A 9891-nucleotide genomic window follows, 5' to 3' on the forward strand; every position below is an offset into this window, starting at 1 on the left:
CCCCCCCGGCCGGCTCGGCGGCCCTCTGCCCGGTCCGTGCGCGCCGCTCCCCTCCGCGGCTGCCCTCGGCTCGGCGCGCCTCTCTTTGTCTGCCTGCTCTCCGCCGCCCGCGCGCCCGGGCTGGCCGCCCCGGTCTCCCCGGCTCTCTCGGCGGGGCCGACTCGACTCCCTCCCTGCCTCGCCCGCAGTCTGTCTCTCGCTCTCTGGGTGTCTGACTCCCTGTTGCACCTCCTGTCTCCGGCCATCTGTCACCTTTGGCTTGTCTCCCCATTTCTGCCTCTGGGACCCCCTTTTCCTGGCCGGCGCCCTCTCGGCTTCTGTCGGGATCCCCAGCTCCTCACAGCTTCGGTTTCCTTGCCCCCGTGGCCTCTGCGCCCTCCCACTCCCACAGCCTTCCCCTGCAGCTCACTTGCCCTCCCCGCGACTCAGAGGCCTGTGGCCTGGCCTGTCTGGCCTCACCAGGCCAGCCTCCACCCCTCAGCCTGCCTCCACATGGGTGCTGATGGGGGTTGATGACTGGGAGCAGCAAGAAGGGGCAGAGGAGGGAAAGGGAGCATAGGGTAAGAAGTGGGGCGTGTGGTGGGCTTGATGGGCCCAGGCGCTACTGGATGATGGTGGAAATAAGTAGTCAGGAGTGAATGACCAGACGAGACCCATTCTTCCCTACACCCTTTAGGAGCGGGGCAGAGAGGATGGCCACATTTGGCATCAGGGGGTCCACAGAGGACCAGAGGGAGGTGATGGCATCAAGGTTTGCTGCTCTCCTGAGGGTCGGCCGGAGAGTGGGGTCCTTCCTGAGGAACCAGAGCAGGGCCAGTCCCCTCTAAGGAGGGAGACAGAGCAAGCAAGAAGAGCCATTTTGTTTCTTGTGCAGAACCAGACTCCGTTGTCTCCTCTCCCTCTCCGCTCTCTTTCTTATCCCGGCTTGGGCCTCTCAGCATACGGAGGCTGCCATTTACCAGATGCTACGTGCCCATGCAGATTTCTGGGGGAAGAGGATTCCTGACAAAGGGAGCAGCAAGGGCGAAGGCCCTGACGAGAGCATGTGTGGCACGTTGGAGGAACAGCAATGAAGCTGATGCGGCCGGAGCAGAGAGAGTAAGAAAAGAGACTAGATGATGGGTCCAAGAGCTAAGGGGAGCCAGACCGCGTAGGGACCAGTGAGTCACAGGGAGGCCTGTGACTCAGCTTTCACGCTGAGTAAGATGAGAAGACACTGGAGGGGACTAAGCAGGGGAGTGACATGATTTACCTTGTATTTCTATAGAAAATTCTTACTCCTCTGCTGAGACTAGATTGAGCAAACAAGTGAGGAGCAGGGAGGCCTATTAGGGGCCTCCTGCCACCCCAGGTCAGAGATGATGGTGGCCTGGACCACTGACATGGCAGTGGAAGTGGTGACAACTAGTCACAGTCTGGTTATACTTTGCAGAGAGAGCCAAGGAATTTGCTGATGGGCCAGATGGGGGGTGTGAGAGAGAGAATGGAGTCAGGGTGAGACCAGGGATTTGGCCTGAGTGACTAAAACCATGGAGTCACCACCATGAACTGACATGGAGACAACCTCAGGAGAAGCTGGCTTTGGGAGGGGGTCAGTGTGGGATATGTTAGGTTTGAGATGCCTACTAAGCATCCCGAGCAGGGGTGTCTGATGGGCAGATGGATACCCAGGGCTGGAGTTCAATAGGGAAGGTCAGGCTGGAGACACAAATTTGGGAGTCATCAGTGACACTGAATGAGATGCCCTGAGGAGTGAATGCAGATGGGAAATAGAGGACATCCAGTGACTAAGTCCAGGCATTTCAATATTTAGAAGTTGTGGAGTTGCAAAAACAAAACAAAACAAAACAAAAATACCCCCGAAATGCAGAGACATCACAGCAAGAAAGATTTGGGAATGGGTGGGGTGGGGTAGGCAGCCCCTCACTGGCCTGTATCTAGATAGTCCCAACTCACTCCCTGGGTCTCGACTTTATTCCCCTCCAAACTCCACACACCAACCAGACTGGCCACCTCATGCCACCCCTGCTCAAGGACTGATGAGAGCTGCCGAAGCCCAGCATTCTGGTCTCAGAGCCAGGGAAAGAGAATTGGGGTGAGAAAGGACTCGATCTTGGTTTGCCTTTACTGCTTTGCCGGTAGAGAAACTGAGGCCCTGAGAGACAGTGTCTCGTCTAAGGTCCCTGTGTCAGTAGGTGGCCAGGGCTCCCGAGACATAGTTGAAAGCTCTCTATATCACCGCACGTGCTGCCTTTTGGACCACTTCTCAACAAGCAACAAATGTTTACTGAGTGCCTGATTATCCCCAGTCTGTGCAGAATAGCAACAGAGGACTCTGAGGTCCCCAGGAGAAACAGATGATGCAAGTTTTGTCTTCAAGAAGCTTGAACTAAGGACCCCGATTAATTTTCCCATCTCTTCACCTTCATTCCTTATGACTTCCCAAATTGGACTCTCTTCTTCCCCACTTTATGCCCTAGGTCTTTCCTTCCCTCCAACCCCTGCTCCAACACTTTCTTCCAGAAGTGTCCCCAGATCACCATGGATTACCCTACCACCAGGTAGCTCAGGCCCCACACCTAAGGATCTGGCATCTTTAGCTCTCTTCCCCTCATCTCTCATACTCTGTCCATATGCAAGTTCTCTCAGCCTTCTCACCAAATATATCCCACATCTGACCATGTCTCCCAATCTCTACTTGAACAGTCCTAGCCGGACACTCTTTGTCCCACCTGCACTGCTGACCACAACAGCTCCCTGACAGGCCCCCCTGCCTGTCCCCCTGCACATTCTCCGCACAGCCGTCTCTCACCTGAAGCCCCCACCCCGTCTTCTAAGTCTGTGCGCTGCTTATTAGTCCTGTGCCCTTCAAACCAGTCCCTCTGCCCGGTGTGACCTCTCTTCTCCCCTCTCAGCTCCTGGGGTGGAGCGGTAGAGGGGCTGGGGCTGTCCTCCATTCAAGAGGACCCCTGTTGTGGGAGGCCATCTGCCCGCTGCTGGGATGGGGGGTGTTGTACTGTCCTGGAGGCGCACTCAATGGAGAGGTCAAGAAGTAAGATGGCACTGTGTCTCTGAAGTAGCTGGGAGCATTCAAGGAGTTTGTCTTAGACCCACTTTTCCTCATTTCCATCCTCTCTGTTTCGTCCTATTCACCATTCTCCCTCATTCTCATAGCTCCTTCCCTTCTGTCTCACCAACTGGCTCTCTTTCTTTGGGGGATGAGAAGGCTCCCTCAGGAACCTCAGGCTCTTGAGAGATTCTCCTGTTCCTGACCCAGGCCTCCCTCTCACTCAAGAGAATGGGGCTGGAGCAGCCGGATGGGGAAACACTGGTCTCATCCTCTCCAGCCTGGGCACCTGGGTGTGAATCACTCCCCACTTTATCCCCAGTGCCTAACACAGCACCTTGCACCCAGTGGGTGCTTATTAAATATTTACTGAAAGGATAAAGGAATGACTGAATTGATGTCTTAAGCATTCAGCTTCCCTGTAGGGCCCCTGGCCTGGCCTTTCTGGTGTTTTAAACTAGTGCGTTCAAACTTTAATGTGTGCATGAACCATCTGGGGATCTTGTTAAGCTGGAGAATTGGATTGACCAGATCTAGGGTGGGGCCTGAAAGTTTGCACTTCTAGCACATTTCCAGGGATGCTGATGCTGCTGGTTCTCAGATCACATTTTGAGTAACAAGTCTCTAAGGGGAGGTGTCTCTCAGATGGAAAGAACACCCCACTTAAAATTGAAAAAGAGAATGATGAAGATTGGAAAAGACTGAGAGATAGTGAAAGAGGAGCCGAAGGAAGAAAGGAAGGCCACCACCACTGGTTTAATGGCCCCCAGAGCCTCTGAGAAGCCTGCATCCCAACAGTTTCCAGAAGCCCAGAGGCACCTGCAGCATCTCTTGCACAGCCTCTGTCTCCTGGAGGCCCCACCCCTGACTTGGGGGAATGGGGCTCTGGAGACAGCTGCCACCTCCGTGTCCCTGACTCTCTCCCTACTTCTGAGAACCCATGAGTCACAGAAAAGAAAGCTGGGCAGAGAACAGGCTTGGAGTTTTTGTTCGATTCCACAAACCTTACCCAGACTGCCTCTCAGCACCAGGCACACGAGTGAACAAGAGCCAGGAGGCCCAGCTAGTGGCGAGGAAGACAATTTGCATGAGCAAGAGAAGCTGATTTGAATTTGGCCTTGGAGGAAGATGGGGGAGAGCTGTGATGAGCAACTGGGAGCCCCAGGATGGAGAGGGTGGAGAGGGCACTCCAGGCCAAAAGGGCTGGAAGCAGGTCGGTTCAGGGCAGGTTCCTTGAACCATAGGGGGACCAGCAGCAGCAGGGAGAGGGTGAGTGATGGAGGAAGGAGAAGTTGTAGGGCCTCTTCTGGGTCTGCACCAAGGGGGTCTTTAAATGCCAATTTGAGGAATCAGTACTTTGATGTGAATGCAGGTTTATTCTGTGTGCATTAGGGAGCCATGGAAGGGAGTTCCATGAGATGTGTGTATTGGAAGACGTGCTTCCATGAAAGGCTTTGCCTTCTATTGGTTTCCCTGGCCTACCGAGGGACCCATCTCTGTGTGTCGTCTTGTTTGTCTGCACTCACTGGAGGCTCAGTAAGGCTTTGAAGGTGAGAGGGTGGTGCCTGGGTTTGGGAAGAGCTGAGGGTGGTCCACTGTGGGGATGAGCTAATTTTGTGATGTGGGAAGTTTTCTAAACTTCTGCCTTAACTCCAGGTTCTTTTAAGCAGGAGCCCCCGATGAGGACAAACTGTTTTAGGAAAGGGAGAAGGAGGGAAAGATAAGGTCAGTTTTTCATGGCAGCTGAGCAGGTAACAGCATGGCTGGTCCAGCTGGTGAATGCTTGGACCCACCCACTCGCCCAGGAATGTGCTATAGTCTCTTGTCTCATCAAATACTCCAAGCGCCCTCAGAGTGTTTCAAGGCCTGGAGTGGGTGCCCCTGGGCATGTCACCAGTGCCATATGCCTGGGGGCCTTCCTGCTTAGGAACCTCCAGCACTGGCCAGGCCAGGTGTCAGCCTTCCTAAGAACCACCTTGTAGGTTTCACATGTGTGTATTTCTCCCACAGGCAGAGATAGCTACAGGCCCTTTTTTGCTGGCAGCTTGGGAAGGGGCAGCATTTTTGTGATTGTGGGAGGGAGCCCCACCCCTGCACATCTAGAGTTTTCCTTAACAGGGATCCAGATTTTTCCTCCCTGTATGTCCCTCTCCTCTGTCACTCTCTAATTTGTGCTCTTTCCTCCCGCAGGCTGGAAATTACACCAACAGAGAGGGCAGATTTTGTTGCCCCGGGAGAGCGTGGGATATTATTTTCATCTGATTTATTTTGGATCCCCATGCTGATGTGCTAACGAGCAGAAGCAGCCAGCATCACGTGGAAGGTGGGTAGATAGATGGGCAGGCAGGGACTTTGTCCCAAACAGGCCACTCAGGGCTAAGAGGGCTGGAAAGGGGGCAGGAAACCTGTCCCAGGGCCTTCTATTGGTTTCTCAGCTCCAGGACAATGTCGTGTGGCCCTGCCTCTCCCTAGGTCCCATGGCCTCTGACCTTTACATTCCCCACTGCCCTCGAGCTCTTTCAGCTGAGTCCCGCCAGCTCTTCTAGAGCAGCTGTGCCTAGCACATCACAGGCCCAATCTCCTCCACCTTGTAGGGTGATGAGAGAGGTCTGTGTCCTTGGTGTCGATTACGTCGTTGAAGCGCGGCACCCAGTAGGTGCTCAATACACGATCGATGAACATGTGAAGGAACTTCTGGTGTAGGCGAGGAGGTTTTAGGCCATGACCTGGTTTCATTTATTTTTCTGTGTTAGGACACTGATGGCTAAATTTAGGTTCCCCTGCAAGTAAGTCTCCATCTTTAGGTTTCCTTTCCCAGAACATTTTCTTACCCCCACCCCCCCCCTTGTTTCTCCTTTCTTACTCTTTCATGGGTGTTTTGATGTTCTGTTATATCTGTGTCTGAGATGGTAGATCATCTCAGATCTTTTGGGCAGGAATGGGGGTGGGGGAAGAGCATCTCTGAAGATACTGTCATATTTCACTTCAGCCACTGTGTGATTTCTTTTTGGTTGCTATGGCAGGTCCCCAGACGAAGGGGCTGCTGATCAGATGCAGTCACAACAGGTCCAGCTGGTCACGGGGCAGGGGTGGGGGATGCCTAGAGAGTGTGCAGAAATCCAATTTGAAATTTGGTGAGGAAGCATGATCGGAAGAGGGGAATTGAGGGAGGACAAGAGAAGAAGAGAGAATTAGAAAAAGGGTCAAGCAAAGAGGAGAGATCAGAGGTGAGGCAAAGGCGGAGGGACATAGGATCTGGGCCTCAGTTTGTCATCTGTAAAATGGGGCTAATAGGGCTGTTGCCAGGAATCAGAGGGTTAACACAGGTGAAGTGCTTAGCGGGTAGTAAGCATTATATAATTGCTTGATGATAATGATAATAATAAATGGGGCAATATTGCCTACATCACAAGGGTTGTTGTGAGACTCAGGGCTTGTAAAACACTGTAAACTGCAAAGTGCCAATGCTTTAGCTACTATTATTATGATTCTACTCTTGCAATTCTTTCCACTGCTGATGAGGGGGAGCCGCTAGAAGGACCCCTGGGTTCTGTTCTGCTTTGGGGACAGTTTCCTTCCTCTCCTTCTCACCCCCCAGTGAGCAGAATCCAAGCTCCACACCCTCCCTGCTGCCTCATCTGCCCTGGGGCGAGAAGGTAGAGGCTGGCAGGAGGGATGCAGGAGGGGGGCCAGCGGGAAGCCAAGCTGAAAATGAAAGTGGGGAGGGGGCTGCAGAGCCGCCTGGAATCATGTTTGCGTGACTAGCCGCACCAGCTCTGGCTCCCTGCTTTTCCACGTAGGGCTCTTCCTCCTTTGTCTCCCAGCCTATAATACTCTCGTCTCCTCTCTTCTCCCGCCTCTCCTAGCCACTTCTCACTTCCCTTGCCCCTCAGTACTCCCTACAGCCCCCTCTGCCCCCTCCCTCTTCCCTGACTCCTGCTCTGAGGCTCCATTCATTGTCCCTCCCGATCCCATCCTGCAACCCCCGTCCCCCCGCCCCCCCAGCTCTCCTGTTAACCTTATCTCTGTGTCATTCCCTTTTCTCTCTTTCTGCCTCCAAGTCTCCCATCTTACCTGCCTGCTTCTATCTTCCTCTTCCATATCCTGGCTCCCTTTCTCCGTATTGACCCCTCTGCCCCCACCCGCAGTCTTCACCCCATGCCGCCCCTCCTTTCTCTCCCTGTCAGCTTCACTGCTTGGATTTAGGTCTCACTGCGTGGCCCTCATTCACTTGCTAAAATGATAGTAATAACAAGACTAAAATGTACTGAGCACTTACTACGGACAAGGCAATTTGTGTATGAATTTATGTATTGTGCAATCCTCTCAATAGCCCTGTGAGGTATTATCATCATCCCCATTTTACAGATGAGGACAGTCAGGCGCAGAGAAGTTAAATAACTTGCTGAAGGTCTCACAGGTGATAAGTGTTGGAACTTGAATGCAAACCTGACTGGAGGGGGGGGGTGCTGTGCTCTTAGCCACAGGAATCAGTAGTGGCCCTGGGAGACTGTTCTCACTTTCTCTCCCAGTGAGCTTCAGAGAGCCCTCTTTCTTTAAAGATTTATTTATTTATTTTACAGAAAAAGAGAGGGGGTGGGAAGGGCAGCGGGAGAGGAAGAGAATCTCGAGCAGACTCCCTGCGGAGCACGGAGCCCACAGTGGGGCTCCATGCCAGGACCCTGAGATCATAACCTGAGCCAAAATCAAGAGTCTGACGCTTACCCGGCTGAGCCACCCAGGCGCCCCAGGAGAGCGCTCTTTCTTTAAACAGCATCTTGGCACCCCCGGATTCCTCCAAAGGTCATTTGGCCCCTTCTCCTTTCTCTGCACAGACCAGATCTAAGCTAGCCTCAAGAGTGTACTGTATGCACAGCACCACCAACAGCCCACGTCACCTCAAGGCCTCCTCACCATGAGGACTGCAAGGCAGCTCCTACTTTCATCCGCATTTCACCTGCGAGGAAACTGAGGCCCCGGGGAAGTAAGTAACTTGCCCACAGTCACACGGTTCGTAAGTGGCAGAGCGGGATCGGAGCCCAGGCGTTCGGCTCCAGAGAACCTGCCCTCCTCGGCTGGGACCCTGCTTCCCCAGCTCTTGGGAAGGCAGACTTTGGCCTCCCACCCGATGCCACCAGCGCGTGTGTTCTGCGAGGCTCTCGTGCCCATCCCACCCCTGGGCTGCCGCCCGTTTCCGCTGGACACCACGCCGGGCGCCGCGCACCCTGTAATCGCTGCCTGCAGCGCTGACAGCCCTCGAGATCTGGTCAGGCCGCGGGCCCTAATCGGTGCCTGAGGGGATTTATCGGCTGCTGCCCCCAGGGAGCAGGGACAAGTGTTTTCCTCTCCAGCCCTGCTGTGCCGCCTCCCGGCCTGACAGCTCCCTCGTTCCGGCCCATCGCGGCCGCTGATTTACCTCGGTGGCTGGGGGATTTAGCTGCTGTCCTGGCTCCTACTATAAATCCCCCGGCAAATAACCGAGCTCTGCATCAAAGCGGCCGACAGGGGAGCGAGTGGGAGCAGATGGCCGCTTTGGCCGTGGGGTATGGAGGGCAGGGACCGGCGGGGAAGACTCCAAGGCTCTCTTGTCCACGCGTGGCCGCAAGGCCAGGCGGCACCTGGCTCAGGCCCGTGGGGCTCCCCCTTAACTGTCAGAGGATGTAACTGCCCCGTCCTGCCATCTCCCCACCCTCAGCACCAGCCCGTTCTGGTTGATGTTGAGTCTGATCCCCGCCGCCCCATCTGAAGTCTGTTTGCCTGACATCGTGCGAGCGGGAGAGAACTGACTATCGTCCCTGGCATTGACTAGTCTTCAAAGAGTTGATCATTGCATGGTGTTCTGGGACCCCCGTTTGGTGCATATTGGACATAGGTTCTGCCCTCCCGAGAGAGCAGCTCAAACGGAAACAGGCAGTGGTAAGAACTTCCCAGTGGGAAGGGGGGAAAGACACCAGGTTGTAGGCGACCTGAGTGGTGGCTGAGGGAGACCTCCACAAAATAGGCTTGAGTCGGGTTGGGTCAACCCCAAAGGGTAGAGGTACTTCCTAAAAGTGAAGGAGGGAGGGTTGTGGTAGCCATGGTCAGGACCCCCAAACCTTCCACACCGTGGCCTGGACTCAGGAGCACAATATGGCTGCTCAGGGGTCCACACTGGCCTGGGATGGGTGGGATTAGGTAGGGTCAACCCTCTATCAATGCCCCCCTTTTCTCCTGGCTTCCTTCTGACCCCTCTTTCTCTGATTCCTCCAATATCTTGTCTCTGCTGCCCCTGCCCGGTCCCCTCTGCTCTTTCCCATTTGCCTTATCTTTCGCACGGCGCCATCTCTGTACCCAGAAAGTACTTCTTTCACTTGACTGACCAGCCAGCGGTGGTGGGGTTGGGCTGAAGGTTTGGGGCTCTGGTTCCACTCCCTGGAACCCCTCTCAGCCTGGAGCCTGTCCCTGGTGTCCGTGCCATTTTGTTCTTCTCCTCATCCATCTTCGCTGTCCCCCTCCCTGCCCCCCTGCCACGGCTGCCTCCGCCTGGGAGATTACAGACACTGAATCAGCAGCCAGCCCCAGCGTTCTGCTGACAGGGGACTTTCTGCCTCTGAGGGCTCCTTGGTGGGATCAGGGCCCCTCCTGGAGCCTGGGGACTTGGGGTGAGAGGAGGAAGGGCTGGGGAGAACAGTGGGTGGAGAGGGAGAGGTGAAGGGCAGAAGGTAAAGGAAAGAGGGAGAAGAGAGATGAAGGGAGAGGTGGAAAGAGGAGCAATCTGGAAGGAGAAAATATAGGAAAGATGAAAACCAGTGAGGAAAGTGGAAAGAGAAGCAGGGGGTGGGGAT

The 9891-nt window shown here is 54.6% G+C and overlaps 1 long non-coding RNA gene across 1 annotated transcript; it reads left to right on the forward strand.

Moving 5' to 3' along the window:
- Positions 1–4458: 4458 nt before the first annotated feature.
- Positions 4459–8817, forward strand: LOC118008766. Its single transcript, XR_004678744.1, has 4 exons — positions 4459–4617; positions 5258–5390; positions 7903–8051; positions 8763–8817. It is a non-coding gene; the product is annotated as an uncharacterized LOC118008766 (long non-coding RNA).
- The last annotated feature ends 1074 nt before the right edge of the window (positions 8818–9891 follow it).

Source organism: Mirounga leonina, unplaced genomic scaffold (genome assembly GCF_011800145.1).
Source record: "Mirounga leonina isolate KUSES-001 unplaced genomic scaffold, KU_Mleo_1.0 Mir_126, whole genome shotgun sequence".
NCBI classification, from domain to species: Eukaryota; Metazoa; Chordata; class Mammalia; order Carnivora; family Phocidae; genus Mirounga; species Mirounga leonina.